The sequence below is a fragment of the Balaenoptera musculus genome, chromosome 7, assembly GCF_009873245.2.
Source record: "Balaenoptera musculus isolate JJ_BM4_2016_0621 chromosome 7, mBalMus1.pri.v3, whole genome shotgun sequence".
NCBI lineage: Eukaryota > Metazoa > Chordata > Mammalia > Artiodactyla > Balaenopteridae > Balaenoptera > Balaenoptera musculus.
In genome coordinates, this window is record NC_045791.1 from 60,359,551 (window position 1) to 60,377,905 (window position 18,355).

The window sequence follows — 18,355 nt, forward strand, 5'->3', positions numbered from 1 at the left end:
ATTAGGAATAATCTTAGTACCTACCTCAGGGTTCATGAGAAGATTAAACGAGAAAATTCGTATAAAGCTCTTAGGACCAAAATATGTCCCATAGAAAATGTTCAGATAATGTTAGCTACTAACATTACCTCTTTTAGAAACCACAAGTTAACCTCAATTTAAACATAGATATTTGGATTCTAACAAATGTAATTCAAACCTTTACTCAGGGCTATTTGCTCTCTGATTTAGAGATAAGACAGTCATCAGTTTTTACTCTAACACCAACTATATTTTTAATATGTAAATACACATACATTAATGCATTTGTGAATAACAAATGAATATATGATGGTAACAAGTATCATCATAATAAGTAAATACAAAACAGAAAAGTTATCTTTCACTATTGTAATAATTGTGTATCTTATATCCTATAAGTTCCTTTAAGTTCTTTCACAGCATGGTAAGTACTGACTGAGGAAAATAATTTAATAAAATTAAATCATATACTGGGTAAAAAGTAATTAGGTTTAGCTTGAAATAGAAAAATTATTAATTTACAGCCAACACATACAAGCCATCTTTACCGGAGCTTAATATGGATCATGGTATAACTTAACGAAATCAAAAACTATGCAACAGCACCAAGTGAAATTCCAACAAAGGGCTGCACCGCGTCATCTCACTTCAAGTTGAAGGTTCATTACCAAAGCACACACTTGCTAGAGAGGAATTTGGAGCTTTTCCTCACATTTAGGAGGAGGCTTATCTTGGCCTCCCAAGTAAACCTGTGGAGGAGGCCTACTTTTCGTAGAAACCTTCACCACGGAAAACAGTACATTTCACATTTTTCTTTAGTTGTGTCACAACTAACAGACCAAAGGCCAGCAATATGAAGGAGGCAGCATTGCCCAAGGATAAGATACAGGGTTTGCAAAACTGTTTAGAATTCAGGGCAGATGCAAGAATGAGAGAATCTCCAAGCTTCTGCCTCTATCCAGCCCACAGGAAAGGGTGAGAGGCAAGAGGCAGGGAAAGTGCTTGCGGTGGTGCTGGAGCTCAGAGGTAAGCCTTGTTGGTTTTGGCAATGGCTGTTCCTATTGTTAGAACACCACCGACACACTGCTGCCAACTCCCTAAAAGAATATAACACGTCTAGCGCACAAGATTAATGCTCCTTTCCTGCATCATGGATGTTATAAATAAAACTGGAGCTTTTTATATACCACCTAATAGTACGCTACTCAACGGAAAGCAGAGCAAGAAAGCCAAAGAAAGTCTAATTCTGCAGAGAGGAGAAAAAAATTGATATCACTGATCCATTTTAAACACATTTCAAAATATATTAAGGACTGTTCACAAACTACGGAGATACAGAACTATGTCAATGGGCTGATAGACAAACTTTGTGTTTATATATATTTGTGTCTAGTATAATATATATTAATAACAATAAAAAATGTATCCTGAGAAGTAACAGACAGCTCTTGGATTTTACCTGTAGGGAAAAGAATATACATTGTGGTGGTAGTTTTAAGGAGAAAGATAAGCCTTGCTCTAAATCTTTCATTTTCTAGAACAGAAGCACGTCTCCCAGCAGGAAATGGGCCCCCAGGCCCTCCCACCTACCTGTGCTGGCGTAAGTGCTGGGGCTGGTCAGCGGTGGTCCAGAGCCCTGGGCTGGGGGCGGAGGCTGTCCATCACTCAGCTGCTTGACTCGTTTGCGGTGAGATTTGCCGTTGTAATGGACTTGGGCCTGGGCTGCAGAGTTTAGCTGGATGTTGCACACCTCACAGAAGGAGAACAGAATTTTCTTTTTCTCTTTACTCAGCTGGTCCTCAGGTCTGTCGTTCTTTATTCCCTTATCTTCAAAGCCCCGTAAAAAAGTTGCCATATTCATAATTCCATCTTCAGGGTAGTTGTCAGGGCTTAAGGAATACTTCATACCTAAAAAAAAAAGTACCAATGCTTGTGAAATATATGCCTTCTTATTTTCTAGTATGATTATGATTAATTTCATGGTATGGTTTAAGCTAAAATCTCCCAGCTACTCAGTGATCACGCTTGGAAAAAAATTATCAAAAGCACTTAACTGAGCAAATATGATCTTTGAACATGTGTTTCCTCTGTCTGGAGCATTTTCCACTCTACTCTTGCCCCTCCTCCCATCACCTCTCAATTCTTTTGCCCTTTTAACTCCTGCTCACCCCTGAGATCTGAGCTGGAGCATTACCCTCTCCTGGAAACCTGTCTGACCCTGGAGATAAGGCAGATCCCTGGTTACATGCTCACATCGTGCTATGTGACCTCTCTTCAGAACACCTCTCACCATGTGCACGTCATATGTATTTGTACAATTATTTGATTTATGTCTGTTTCCCCAATAGAGTGTGAGCTCTGTGGGGGCAGTAACCTCATTTCTGGATAACCTTTGAGCCTAGAACTGCAAATTTTACCTAATAGGCATTCAAATATCTATTGAAGGAAGGAATAAAGGATGTTACGAATCCATACTATGAAAAAGGGTATGTGTAGACACCAAGGTATACATAATACACACACATCTGCACACCTGCCAACAGATACATGCCCTAACTTGGGGAGGAGGTGAATAACAAAGACAAAAACACATTATGTCTGCAACTTACATTGGGTTGTATTCCAAAAGCCTCTTTATAAGTCAGCCAGTGGGAATTTGAACATATTTTCTTACAGATGTAGTGAAACAAACTGTTTTTAGCTGTCCAGGTTAGCCCATAAACATCAATTTAATCTCTGATGAGGCTGAAATGCAGAACATCTGAAACACAAAATAATAGAAACACAATATATGGTAATCTAGTAATTGAAATAGAAAAAGAGTAAAACAGACTAAGATAAAATTTTGTTTACTTTTAAGTACTGATTTTCATTTAGTTAGATAAGGGTATAGTGATAAGTTATAACTTAAGTAAAGATTTTAAAGGAGCCTTTACAGTACCTGAAGAATCCTGGGTAATGAAGATGGCCTTGGCTTTTTATTTTGCTCAGTTCCACTTTAACATATATAAATTTTTCATTTTAGTTAATACCAATGTTACCAGCATTTTGATACTTATCAGTGTGATTATTACAATGTTTTCAGTTCTCAACTCAAATAAAGAAAAAGATACTCTCACAGAAGAAAAAGGAGAACAATATTCAGAGAATAATTGGGCAAAAGCTAAGGGAAAAGGGGTATGCATGAAAAAGATTTGGCTGAGGTGGACAGTACTGTGCTATGAGGGATGAAGAGTTCAGATAAAGAAAGGATCGTTGCTTGTGATGGATTCTGCCTGGGGAAAAAACTCAAAGATACTGGCTTTGAGCAGTTCTGTTGATGCAAGTTGGCTTGGAGCTCTATGGAAGAGAAGGAGAAACTAAAGACTAATCCGTATTTGGAGGGTTCACCAGTTGAATGTTTAAAATTCAGAAAATAAATTATAGTACAGAGTATAATCATAAAGATATTGATTCTATGTATATGGTATGCCAAGAACTCATTTACACCCACACACCCTATTGCAAAGTGCCATTATGCACTATACCATAGGCTAAATAATAACCTTCAGAGAATTGTTAAAATAGTACTAATTTTGATACGTTAAACCTATTTGTTCCATAAATACTTTACCCTGATGCCACCAATTTAAAGAACTCAATTCCACAAAATTTTCCAAATGAATTTATTCCTTTCACCTCTCCACAAAGGCCATTTTCTTCATTAAAATCTATTCAGACTACATATAAATCAGGTTTAAGCAATTCCTATAGCTGAGTTGCAGAAAATAATTCTGTTATAATTGAAATGTGATTTGAACTGCACGTATATCAATATTTTTGCTGTAGTTCCTAAATCCAAAATACTACAGTGTCACAAAGCCATTTTTCTCATAAAACTTTAGAAAATATCAGTGTCATATAAAAGTTATGTTCAAACATATTACTTTGTGTCTTCTCTTAAAATATTAAAACTTATCATAAGAATTACTGAACTAAATAATAAAAAACAGATAAAGAATTCTGAAAATAAACTCATCATTAATATTTTAGCCTTGTTTATAAAACTAATCCATTGTAAAAACATAAGGAAAACCAGTAACTAATTTTTAACCTTGCATCATCTCACTGAATCATTGAAATCTAAGTGTTATATTTCAACTCAAGCAACCAAAATCCTTGACTCAACTGAGTAATGATGACACTTCCATCTGAAAATTTAGCTTCTTTGGAGGTAGGTGGACTTGCCCATGTTGCTAATTAACACATGGTATTTCACAGAAACAGGACATACATCATAATGCTTCCTTTTAAATTTGAAATCTAAAAAATGACTTCTTTGTATTATCTTATAAAAGATAAAGCCAGCTTATCTGTGCTTTTCTGATTGCCATTTGTCCTAGAAATAAATTGTGCTTTAGGTTTATTTAAATATATATATATATTTTTTTAGTAGTAAGAAAGAAACCTTTAAAATGAAATGAATGGCTATTCTAGAATTCTCCTGTAACCTCTGCAGAGTACCAGCACCCTTCATAACTTTTATCCCTATTTTACTTTCTCCCAGAGTTATTCTCACAGATGATCCCCCAAACCTCCAACACCATGCTCATGGGCCACTCTAGGGAGAATGTAATGCCTGGGAGTGGGGCGTGCATTCCATCCATCAAGTCCCAATTTATTAGTCCTAGGGCAGGTTTCACCACACTACCTCCCTCTTAGGAGAAAAATAAGTTCAGCTCCTGTTAGCAGCCACTTGCAACCAGAATATATTTAGTTCCAGAGGTCTTGGGAGAAGGACCTGGAGGTGGTAGAGAAGCAAGATATCAGAGTCTCAACATCCAATTTTGACCTCAGATGATATAATTTCTAGGCTAATAATATGCGTGGTGATGATAACATTTATAATGTCAATTTTCTGGCTAAGGGGAAGGTAACAGTGAGTTTAAGTGGAAGAAGAGAAAAATCTCACTTTCTATTTTAAAGTGTTTTTATCAGACTATCTTAAATTACATGCTTCACTTGCATAGGGCAGAAGGACCTTCAGAGGTATCCAATTTTAAACAGAGCAGTGGGCAGCGCTCTGCCATGATAGCCATTCAGGCTTATCTGAAGGTAAGAGAAGTCCAGACAACCAGACCAAGTATCCTATGTTTTTTTAATATTATTTTATCAGGTTAGATGGCCACACATTTAACATCCATGAGAAAATAAGATATTTTGGTACAGGTCAAGGAATAAGAAAGTTGTTCCTTGAGTTGCTGCTTTGGGGGAAAAGACATGATAGGATAGTCAGTGACTATCTAAAGGAGTGATTTTCTTAAAAAATATTTATTTATTTATTTATTTATTTAGGCTGCACCAGGTCTTAGTTGCGGCATGCGGGATCCTCGTTGTGGCATGCAGGATCTTTAGTTGTGGCATGTGGGATCTTTTAGTTGCAGCATGCAGACTTATTAGTTGCAGCGTGTGGACTCCTTAGGTGTAGCATGCAGACTTTTAGTTGCAGCATGCGAACTCTTGCTTGCAGCATGCATGTGGGATCTAGTTCCCTGTCCAGAGATCGGACCCAGGCCCCCTGCATTGGGAGCGCAGAGCCGTACCCACTGGACCACCAGGGAAGTCCCTAAAGGAGTGATTTTTAAATGACCAGGATGCAACACGTCAGGAAATTTTATACTTAACAACTTTCTCTAAAACTGGCCCTGACTGCACAGTTATCCAATTGTCTTTTGTAATAATTTAAATAAAAGGCAGCTGATTCAGAGGTAAAGACTGGAAGCCACAGGAAGAATGTGAGCACATCTTACTTTAGAAACAAGAACAGTCTGGGATCCCTGAAGCTCAAACTGCACTATACTGTTTCAGCCCCATACTTGGGGTCATTTCACTTTAATAAACTCATCTTTGGGAAGAGTACTGCTCTTGTCATGAATTATTTTAGGGAAAGACCACACCTCTGTGGATGGGTGTAGGATTACCACAAAAGGAAAATATCGTTCCGCTGTGAGTCTTACCACAAGATTGATGGGGGCAGGAAGTAGACAAAGAGGCATGAACCTGTGACTGCCTCTGGGCCTGGGGGACAGGGGATCTGTATGCAGGTATGAGACACTTGTTCCAGGCATTCCCTTCATGGGGAGGTAAACTGATCCCTGGAACAGAGACAGGCCTGAGTCTGGGCAAAGAAGGCTGAACAATAGAGAATGCCTATGGAGGACTTTGGTCTGTGACCTCAGAGAACCTCTATATCCAGGAACAACTGTGAAGTTCTCTATCTGTATTTCCTTTTCCTTTTTTTTCTTTTTTTTTTTAAATCCTGAAGCCATCAGTGAAATCATGCAAACACCACAGTTGATCTTCCTATTGGGAGGAATTGTGTGAGAGTCTGGAATGGCACCTGGGGTTAAAGCCATCCATGGGAGAGCAGCAGCAAGGGACTTAAGGAAGTCAGTGACTGGCAAAAGAATGATGCAGTGGTCTAGAACCAGGCAGCTGGTTAAGATGTTAATTAACAACTGGCTTGGGATATCTCAGGGATTCAAAACAGCATACAAGAAAGGCAAGCTGGTAAAATAATGGAATTCTTACATCAAGTAGAGATTTGAACTATTTTGAATTAGCTAATGTAAAGGGTAAATAGGCTGGGGCATTTGAGCTACCTAAAGGTAAATAAAACAAGGTTATTTTATTCTCATTCATTATTGTAGATCCTAAGCCAACTAGACACCTAGCACTTAGAAGATGCTCCATAAACCTTTGGTCAAATGAAATAGTTGCTATAACTAATTCAACTGAAGTACAGCTGCAGCCAAAAACTGCTAGTTAAATTGGTCTTGGCCTTCAGAAGACCCAATAATTGTGTGTCTATGTAGAGCAATGTCTTTTCCGGCACCCTTGATCTTCTGAGTGGTCCAAGTTAGCATTATATACAAATAGTATGACAATGTCAATAATGAGAACAAGGAATGTGTTTTATTCTTAGTGTCAGAATATCAATTCCAAATATACACATTCACATTTCAGATGAAACCAGAATTGAAAATATCCTTATATGCCTAGTACACTGAGATTCTATCAGCAGAAGTAAAAATGTAGGTTTCTTATTGCAAGAATAAAATGTTGCAATAATTAATGTTAATTATGAAACTGTTAATTTTATATAAAGAACAATTACTAAAATTTTTTTCAGTCACTTAAATAAAGAAATTGATTGACAACTAAATCAAGCACTAGCTCTGTAACTATAGAGAGAATATATACTTATTTTGAGGTACAAATGTTTATAATCAGATAAATAATAAGTCAAATAATGACAGAAATTAGATTATATCATAATTCTAATCTTTGTAGAATTATGTGGTGTAGTTGCTTTCATGATATTAAACTAATTAACCTTTAAGCACTATATTTAGTTTTTATTTGTTTAATTCCATTAAGGCATGAACCATTTTGGGAAAAATTCTACTTGGGAACTTTTCTCATCTTCTGAGGATGAAGCAAAAGCAAAAGGCCAGCTTTGTTACCTTAAAATTACTACCTCGGACTTCCCTGGTGGCACAGTGGTTAAGAATCCTCCTGCCAATGCAGGAGACATGGGTTTGAGCCCTGGTCGGAGAAGATCCCACATGCTGTGGAGCAATTAAGCTCGTGCACCACAACTACTGAGCCTGCGCTCTAGAGCTCGCGAACCACAACTACTGAGCCTGTGTGCCTAGAGCCCGTGCTCTGCAGCAAGAGAAGCCACTGCAATGAGAAGCCCACACAACGCAACGAAGAGTAGCCCCCGCTCGCCACAACTAGAGAAAGCCTATGCACAGCAACAAAGACCCAACACAGCCAAAAATAAAATATTAATAAATAAAAAGATTAAAAAAAAAGTGAACAGAAGAGCAAAAAATAATAATAAAAAATAAAAAAATTACTACCTCAAGGAGATAATAATTAAATAATACCTAAACTCATAATATGATACAATTTTCTGTTTCCATATCTCAAAAGTCATTCTGAATGATGGTATTGGGCCTTAGCCTAAGGCAAATACTGATTTTAACACTTGGTTTTTGGTGATGCACCGAAAGGTATATATGGTACACCTCAAGCCCTAGAGAGCGAAATGCTTACTGACTTGGCTATACAGTCTTTATAATAAGGAAGCCTAGATTCCATTCGCCCTCTGCCTGGCCTGAGACAGCAGCAGAACACAGGAGAGGGAACTTCAAACCATGAAGACTTGGGCAAAGGCAGATGTTGCAGTCCCATTCCTCCCACGGCATTGCCAGGGTAGGGGTGCAAGCTTGAACACATTCCTGAGCAGGCCCTGGAGCCCCTCCAGAAGCTCAACAGCTGAATCTGTGTGTGAAGCTGGAAGGAGCTGTCCTGGCTCCTTGAGATTACTGCCAACGCACCTTCCAGGCGTGGAAGGGAACACAAGCAATTCAAGAGACGGCTCCACACGAGTCAGATCTGTCGATCAAGGAAGTAACATCCTCAATTCATTGAACTCTCAGGTCATCTTAAAAAGCTTACAAACACGAATGGTATTTTCTGGCTTTTGCCACGTGAGAAAATATAGGGTAAAACTAAAGAGACCGCGTTACACACTGTAGTTTTATTTCTAGTCATAATCTCTCTGTATACCATCTGGACAGTTTTACATTTATTGCATTTTTCATTCATGTAAAAGTAACTTATATCATTCTAGAAATTTTGGAAAATACAAGGAGCAGAAAAAGGTGGGGGAAAGTCCTCCATGTTCCTATCATTCAAAGGTAACCATGTTTTGTTGTTTATTTCTAGCCTTTTTAAATGCACATACTGTTTTCAAAGAACTTTGGTTAGACAACAGACATTTGCTAAGAGTTCAAATGTATAAGTATATTAGAAGCTGAGCTCTTAGACTGATTATATTTACCTACAAATTGATTAATAAGAAGTCAATTTTTCCACCTCTGGTATGGATCAAGTGTAACTGTAGCAAGTGTTCTAAAGAAGAGAAACAGTGCTATGAACATCATTAATAGGGGGCTGCCCTGGCCCATGCAGTCTGAGAGGAGGTGATGTTTGAACTAAGAACTAAAGGATGAGTAGGAGTAAATGGAAGAACATTCCAGATAAAGGAGATTGCATGTGCCAAGGTCCAGAAGGAGGAAAGATGGCAGGTAGAACAAACTGAAAGCAGCCCAGTACATCTAGAGCAGAAAGAGCAAGGTGGAACGAAACGTAAAATAAGGCTGGAGAGCTAAGCTGGGGCCAGGTAACGAAGGTCCTTGCACACCAAGCTGAGGTGTTGGTCTAGGGAAGGTGCAGAAGTATATAAAACTAGAACACTGGTACAAACAGATTTGACTTGTGAAAAGATTACTTGGCCTTCAGAGTAGATGAAAGATGTGGTGCAGAGTAGGGAGGTGGCCACATAAATATGGGCAAATTCAGAAAATTATTATAGTTACCCAAGCAAGAGAAAACAGTTGATGGGCCCAGATGGTGATGATGACCCCAGAGGGAAAAAGTGGATAGATTCAAAAACCTTGACAAAAAAAAAAAAAAAAAATCAACAGGACTTGGTAATGGATTAAATGGGCTTGCTGGGATATTCCCTGGGGATGGAGGCTGATGGTCACCATGTTCCTGCTTCCTCTGCCTTGCTAAAGCCAGCAAATGCCTTCGTTTTTTTTTTTTTTCTTTTTATTTCCCTTTTCTCTTTTCCTTTTTCTCTTTTCTTTTTCTTGTCCTTCTTTTTTCCCTTTTTTCAGTCAGTGCCATCTTCACATTCCCCCTCGGCCTTGTTCCAGCCAGTGGGTACCATCTTTGAGCTCTCCCTCCTAAGCACCAGTATCTCCCAGGGGAGAGCTTCTACACACATCTGGTGACCAAGTTTTTATGTCTGGTGACCTAGTTTTGCAGCTGCCACCCAAGGGCCTCCCCTTGATCTCCTGGCTCTGGTGGCCAAGGGAGGGCTTGCGTTCCTGGGTCCTATGGGTCTGTAGCAATCAGAGAGACAGTTCTTGGCAGACAACCATTTCCAGGGTACTGCACAAAAGGCAGACAGAAACACACTCCCCAGTCTTTCTGAGAAAGAGGCCTATTTGCTTGCAGGAGCTTTGGCCTGAGGGGCAGGCTTCTGGTTTGGCACACTTATAGAAGCCTAAGAAGGGGGCTCTCAGAGAACAGAGGCTGGTGCACGCAATCTCCCTCAGCCTCGCCCCAGCTCACTGGTACTGTACAGAAAGGAGTTTGTACCCTTCTCTGGTGCCCTGATTATTGTGGCTACTGTCAGGGATCTCGTTTACATTGCCTGGCCCTGATGGCCAGCAGGGTTTATACGTGTGGGTCCCCCAGGACTGTAATGAATGGAGAAAGAGTTCTTAAATAGCTACCACCCCCAGGACACAGCAAGAGGCAACAGATCCAGGAGCTCATACTCTCTGAAAAGAAGCCTATTAGCTTATCATCATAGCTGCATCCTGAGGGGTAGTCTTCTAATTAAACATACATCAAAGGGCTGACTATAAGTAAACCATTCCTGAGACCTTGGAGGGCAGGGACTAACTTTGCACTCTCCGTCTACCGTGCTCCAGAGCACCAGCATCTCTCAAGGGAGCTCTTATATGCATCTGGTACCCCAGTTTTTACATCTGGTGCCCTGGCTTATACAAATGCCACTCAAGGGATATCCCTTGATCACCTGATTCTGGTGCTCAGGGAAGCTTGTGCCCCTGGGTCGCACTGGACTATAACAATTGGAGAGACTATTGGTAGTTCTTGGCAGGCTACCACTTCCGGGGCACCAAACTGACAACAGACTGAAACACACGACTAGCCTTTCTATAAAAGAGGCCTACCTGCTAGTCCTGGAACTTCAGTCTTAGAGACAGGCTTCAGGTTTGGCACACATCTAGAGGCTACAGAGGTGGTCTCAGGGAATGTAGGCCAGGAGACACCATCTTTGTGCACTCCCTCTGGCTTGCTACAGTTCACCAGTATCTCCCAGAAAGGAGCTTATACACTCATCTGGAGACCTGATTTTTGCAACTGCTGCCCAGAGGACACTTCCACATCACCTGGCTCTGGGGTCATCAGGGCTTACACTTGTGGTACCACAGGACTGTATATACAGGCATACCTTGGAGATATTGCAGGTTTGATTCCAGACCACCATAATAAAGCGAATATTACAATAGTAACATCAAATATCACTGATCACAGATCACCATAACAAATATAATACTAATGAAAAAGTTGGAAATACTATGAGAACTACCAAAATGTGAAACAGAGACACAAAATGAGCAAATGCTGTTGGAAAAATGGTGCCAATAGACTTGCTTGATGCAGGGTTGCCACAAACCTTCAACTTGTATAAAACTCAGTATCTATGAGACACAACAAAGCAAAGTGCAATAAAATGAGGTATGCCTGTTGCCTGAGGATCTGACTTCCAATCAGTCTGAATCAAGGTGCTGACTGAGATCCTCCCCTTTGGGACCCTGACTGGTCTTAGCACATCCTCAACTACTAGGAGCAATTAAAAATAAAATAGGCCACTTGGATAATCACAAAAGTTTGAGAGACAACAAATACCTAGGACATGGTTGAACAAGAAAGTTCAACCCTTTAAAATTGAGAGAAGTGGCTGTTTCATCCAATGCATAGAAACCAACACAGACAGTCAAGTAAAATAAAGAAACAGAGGAATATGTTCCAAAGAAAGAACAAGATAAACCTCAGGAAAAAAAAAAAACCTAATGAAAGAGAGATAAGTAATTTTTCTGATCAAGAATTCAAAGTATATAAGCCACTCTCTCACTTCGTCCCAGCTTATACACTACCAAATGTAAAATAGATAGCTAGTGGGAAGCAGCCACATAGCACAGGGAGATCAGCTCAGTGCTTTGTGACCACCTAGAGGGGTGGGATAGGGAGGGTGGGAGGGAGATGCAAGAAGGAGGAGATATGGGGATATATGTATATGTATTGCAGATTCACTTTGTTATAAAGCGGAAACTAACACCATTGTAAAGCAATTATACTCCAATAAAGATGTTAAAAAAAAAAGAATTCAAAGTAATGATCATAAAAAGGCTCACTGAATGAACACATTGAGAACTTCAACAAAGAGATAGAAAATATAAGGGAGTTCCAAACGGAAGTCACAGAACTAAAGAATACAATAACTAAACTGAAAAACACACTAGAGGGGCTCAACAGCAGACCAGATAAAGCAGAAGAAAAGATCAGAGAACTCGAAGACAGGGCAGAGGGACTCACCCAATTAGAGCAGCAAAAAGAGAATGAAAAAAGTTAAAACAGATTAAGGGACTTATGGGACAACATCAAGTGGGCTAGTGAGAGAGAAAGGGGCAGAAAACTTATTTGAAGAAATAATGGCTGAAAACTTCCCTACCTGGGGGAAGAAACAGACATTCAGATCCAGGAAGCCCAAAGATTCCAAATAAGATGAAGCCAAAGAAACATACACCAAGATACATTATAATTAAAATGTCAAAAGTTAAAGACAAGGAGAGATTCTTAAAAGCAGCAAGAGAAAAACAACTTGTTACATACAAGAGAACCCCCATAAGATTACCAGCAGATTTTTCAGCAGAAACTTACAGGCCAGAGGGGAGTGGCATGTTATATTCAAAGTGTCAAAAGAAAAAAATTTCCAACCAAGAGTATTCTACCTGGCAAAGTTATCATTCAGAATTAAAGGAGAGATAAAGAATTTTCCAGACAAGCAAAAGCTAAAAGGAGTTCATCACCACCAAACCGGCCTTACAAGAAATGTCAAAAAGACTTCTTTAAGCTGAAAAAAAAAAGGGGTGCTAATTAGTAACAAGAAAACATATGAAAGTATAAATCTCACTGGTAATGGTTAATATATAGTAAAAGTAGTGAATTAATCACTTACAAAGCTAGTATGAAGGTTAAAAGACAAAAGTAGTAAAAAAAAAATTATAACTACAATAATTAGTTAAGGGATACACAAGATAAAAAGATGTAAAATATAAAACAAAAACATAAAATGTGGTGGGGAGAGTAAAACTGTAGCACTTTAGAATGCATTCAAACTTAACTTGTTAATAAGTTAAAATAGACTGCTAAAAATAGAAGTTGTTATATGAAAGCCTCATGGTAACCACCAAGCAAAAACCTACAGTAGATACACAAAAGATAATGAGAAAGGAATCTTAGCATACCAAGAAAGAAAGTCACCAAACCTCAAAGGAGAGAGCAAGAGAAGAAAAATGGAACAGAGGACTAAAAAACAGCCAGAAAACAATTAACAAAATGGCAGTAAGTGCATACCTATCAATAGTTACTTTAAAGGTAAGTGGACTAAATACTCCAACCCAAAGAGACAGAGTGGCTAAGTGGATTTAAAAAAAAAAAAAAGACCCATCTACCTGCTGCCTACAAGAGACTCACTTCAGATGTAAGGATATACACAGATTGAAAGTGCAGGGATGGAAGAAAAGATATTCCATGCAAATAGAAATCAAGAAATCTGGGGTAGCTATACCTATATCAGACAAAATAAACTTTAAGACAAAGACTGTAATAAGAGACAAAGAAGGCCATTCATACTGATAAAAGGGTCAATCCAACAAGAAGATATAACATTTGTAAATATTTATGCACCAGGATAGGCGCACCTAAATATATAAAGCAAATATTAACAGACCAAAAGAAAGAAATAGACAGCAATACAATAATAGTAAGGGACTTTAATACCCCACTTACATCAATGGATATATCATCCAGACAGAAAATCAGTAAGAAAACATAAGCTTTAAATGACATGGTAGATGAGATAGATTTAACAGATATATACAGAAAATTCCATCCAAAAGCAAAAGAATACACATTCTTCTCAAGTGCACATGAATCACCAGGATAGATAAGTTAGGCCACAAAACAAGAGTTAACAAATTTGAGAAGACTGAAATTGTATCAAGCATCTTTTCCAACCAAAATATTGTAAAACTAGAAATAAATTACATGAAGATAAGTGGAAAATTCACAAACATGTGGAGATTAAACAACATGCTACTGAACAACCAATAGGATAACGAAGAAATCAAAAGCAAAATTTAAAAAATACCATGAGATAAACAAAAATGGAAATACAACAGACCAAAATTAATGGGATGCAGCAAAAGTAGTTCTAAGAAGGACGTTCATAGTGATAAATGCCTACCTCAAGAAACAAGAAAAAATCTTAAATAAACAACCTAACTCCATGCCTCAAGGAACCAGAAAAAGAAGAACAAATGAAGCCCAAAAATACTACAGGGAAAGAGCAGAAATAAATATAAGAGACTAAGAAGACAATAGAAAAGATCAATGAAACCAGAGCTGGTTGTTTGAAAAGCTAAATAAAATTGACAAACCTTTCTATACTCACCAAGAAAAAAAAGAGAGGGAACAAAGACAAAATCAGAAAAGGAAGAGGAGATGTTACAACCGATACCACAGAAATACAAAGGATCATAAGAGACTACTATAAACAATTATATGCCAAGAAACTGGACAACCTAGAATAAATGGATAAATTCCCAGAAACATACAATCTCCCAAGACTGAATCATGAAGAAATAGAAAATCTGAACAGACTGATTACTCTTAAAAAGATTAAATCAGTAATTTTAAAATTCTCTACAAACAAAAGTCCAGGGCCATATGGCTTCAACTAATGAATTCACTCATTCAAAGAAGAATTAAAATCAATCCTTCTCAAACTCTTCTAGAAAACAGAAGAGAAGGGAATACTTCCAAACTCATCTTATGAGGCCAGCATTACCCTGACACCAAAACCAGACAAAGACACTACAAAAAAGGAAAATTATAGGCCAATATCCCTGATTAAGATTGATGCAGAAATCCTCAACAAAATAATAGCAAAACCGAATTCAACAATACAGTCAAAGGATCGTACACCATGATAAAAGTGGGATTTATTCCAGAGAGGTAAGTATGGTTCCACATCTTCAAATAAATCAATATGATACACCATATTAACAAAATGAAGGATGATAAAAATAATATATTGAATAATTATCTCAGTAGACACAGGAAAAGCATTTGACAAAACTGAACATACATTTATGATAAAAACTCTCAACAAAGTAGGCTTAGAGGGAACATACAAAACCATAATAAAGGCCATATATGACAAGTTCACAGCTAACATCATATTCAATGGTGAAAAGCTGAAAGCTTTTCCTCTAAGATCAGGAACAAAACAAACATGCCCACTTTCACCACTTTTAGTCAACACAGTATTGGAAGTGCTAGCCAGAGCAATTAGGTAAGAAAAAGATAAAAAAGGGGTCCAAATTGGAAACAAAAAAGTAAAACCATCTATTTGCAGATGACATGATACTATACATAGGAAATCCTAAAGAATCTAAAAAAATTGTTAGAATAAATAAATTCAGTAAAGTTGCAGGATACAAAATCAACATGCAGAAATCTGTGCATTTCTCTACACTAGTAGCAAACTATCAGAAAGAAATTAAGAAAACAATCTCATTTACAATTGCATCAAAAGGAATAAAATACCTAAGAATAAATTTAACCAAAAAGGTGAAAGACCTGTCTTCTGAAAACTGTATGACATTGATGAAGAAATTTCATCAATATAGTGAAGACACACATAATTGGAAAGATATTCCATGCTCATGGATTAAAAGAATTAATATTGTTAAAATTGTCCATACTACCCAAAGCAATCTATAGATTCAATGAAATCCCTATCAAAATGCCAATGGTATTTTTCACAGAAATAGAACAAACCATTCTACAATTTGTATGGAACCACAAAAGATCCCAAAGAGCCAAAGCAATCTTGAGAAAGAAGAATATAGCTGGAGCATCACACTGCCTGATTTCAAATTATACTACAAAGCTATAGTATACACATAGATCAATGGAATAGAATAGACAGCCCAGAAATTAACCCATGCATATATAGTCAATTAATTTATGACAAAGGAAGCAAGAATATACAATTGAGAAAACACAGTCTCTTCAATAAATGGTGCTGGGAGGACTGGGCGGCCACATGCAAAAGAATGAACTTGGACCACTATCTTACATCATGCACAAAAATTAACTCAAAATGAAATAAAGACTTGAATGTAACATCTGAAACCATAAAACTCCTGGAAGAAAAAATAGTCAGTAAGCTCCTTGACATAAATCTTAGTGATAATCTTTTAAGTTTGACACCAAAAGCAAAGGCAACAATAGCAAAAATAAACAAGTGGGACTACATCAAACTAAAAAGCTTCTGCACAGTAAAAGAAACCATGAACAAAATGAAAAGGCAACTGACTGAATGGGAGAAAATATTCGCAAATCATTTATCTGATGACATGCTAATATCCAAAATATATAAAGAACTCATGCAACTTAACAGCAAAAAACAAACAAACAAACAATACGATTAAAAAGTAGGCAGAGCATCTGAGTAGAGCTTTTTCTAAAGAGCATATACAGATGGTCAACAGGTACATGAAAGATGCTCAACATCATTAAGCATCAGGGAAGTGCAAGTCAAAAACACAATGAGGTATCACCTCACACCTGTTAGAATGGCTATTACCAAAAGGACAAAAAATAATAAGTGTTGGCAAGGATGTGGAGAAAAGGGAACCCTTGTGGACTGTTGGTGGGAATGTAAATTGGTGCACTATGGAAAAACAGAACTACCATATGATTCAGCCAGCCCACTTCTAGTTATTTATCTGAAGAAAACAAAAACACTAACTTGAAAAGATATATGTACCCCATGTTCATTGCAACATTATTTATAATAGCCAAGATATGGAAACAACCTAAGTGTCCATCAACAGATAAATGGATTAAAAAAGTGTGGTATGTATACATACTGGAATATTATTCAGCCATAAAAAAGAATGAACTCTTGCAATTTGCAACAACATGGATGAACCTTAAAGGCTAATTGAAAGAAGTCAGAGAGAGAAAGACAAATACTGTATGATCTCACTTATATGTAAGACTTTTTAAAAAACACCAAGCTTATAGATACAGGAACAAGTTGGTTGTTACCAGAGGCAGGGGGTGCAGGGTGGGTCCATGTGTGAAGGGGGTCAAAAGATACAAACTCCCAGTTATAAAATAAATAAGTCATGGGGATGTAATATACAGCATGGCAACTATAGTTAATAATACTATATTGCATATTTGAAAGCTGCTGAGTAAATCTTAAAAGTTCTCATCATAAGAAAAAAATTTTGTTACTATATATGGCGACTGATATTAACTAGACTGATTGTGGCAACCATTTCACAATATATACAAATATCAAATCATTATGTTGTACACCCAAAACTAATATAACATTGTATGTCAATTATACCTCAAATTTTTAAAAAAGTACCTGGGCAGTTTTTAAAAATACTGATGCCAGGGTCCCATCCTTATTGATTCTGATTGAACTGGTGATTCTAACCAGCAACCAGGGTTGAGAATCACTGCTCTAAAGATTGGAGCTGTTTGAAAGTAGTCTCTGACCTAGTCTGGAGGTCCGCTGCACAGCTATCAACACATGTTACCCTGACACCACTAGGTATGGAAAGAACATTTGATTACTCCATTCCTGTGAGCAAGCACCAGCATTTCTGGGGCCCCGTTAGGCTGCAACCCCCAAAATAGACATGCAAGGCCAGGCTGCCTGCCCCAGAACCTTCTACTCAGGTCACGGATGATTCCCCTTTATCTTCAAGGCATGGTTGTCCCAGAGGACTGGCAGGATGGAGCTCTTTGACCCCCATCACAGCCAGGAAGCTACAGCCCTATAACCAATTTTCCAGACCTAGCCTAGCTCTCATTCTTTACTTTGAAGAATTTCCCTAAATGACCTCATGCTGCCTCTACTTCCTCTTGTATGTTGGCTTACATACCTTCATCCAGCTTCCTTGGAGTAGTCTTCCCTTTGTTCCCAACACCTACCTGGAACTGAAGTGAACGTGCCATGACCTCATTTAGACTTCATCCTTGGCTGTAGGAAACTTCCTTAAATCCCTTTTCTCCCAGTTGAGAAAGCTTTTTATTCTAAGTATCACAACAGGGTATTCTTCCTAACTTTTCCTGGGAACTTTGTGGATAATACATATCTGGAAAATCAAGTATATGTAAGGATAATTTTCCTAAAAGTAACATTTAAAAATATTTGAGGGGCTTCCCTGGTGGCACAGTGGTTGAGAATCTGCCTGCCAATGCAGGGGACACGGGTTCAAGTCCTGGTCTGGGAAGATCCCACATGCCGCGGAGCAGCTAGGCCCGTGAGCCACAACTACTGAGCCTGCGCGACTGGAGCCTGTGC

General features: G+C 38.0%; 1 long non-coding RNA gene across 1 annotated transcript in view; it reads right to left on the bottom strand.

Annotated features, from left to right (window-relative positions):
* Nucleotides 1-1,613: 1,613 nt before the first annotated feature.
* LOC118898433 overlaps nucleotides 1,614-18,355 on the bottom strand; it is a 113,635-nt gene continuing 96,893 nt past the window's right edge. The window contains exons 2-3 of the long non-coding RNA XR_005020693.1: nucleotides 2,631-2,782; nucleotides 1,614-1,929 (exon numbers count right to left, since the gene is read on the bottom strand). This is a non-coding gene — a long non-coding RNA (uncharacterized LOC118898433). The remainder of the gene's footprint in view (nucleotides 1,930-2,630; nucleotides 2,783-18,355) is intronic.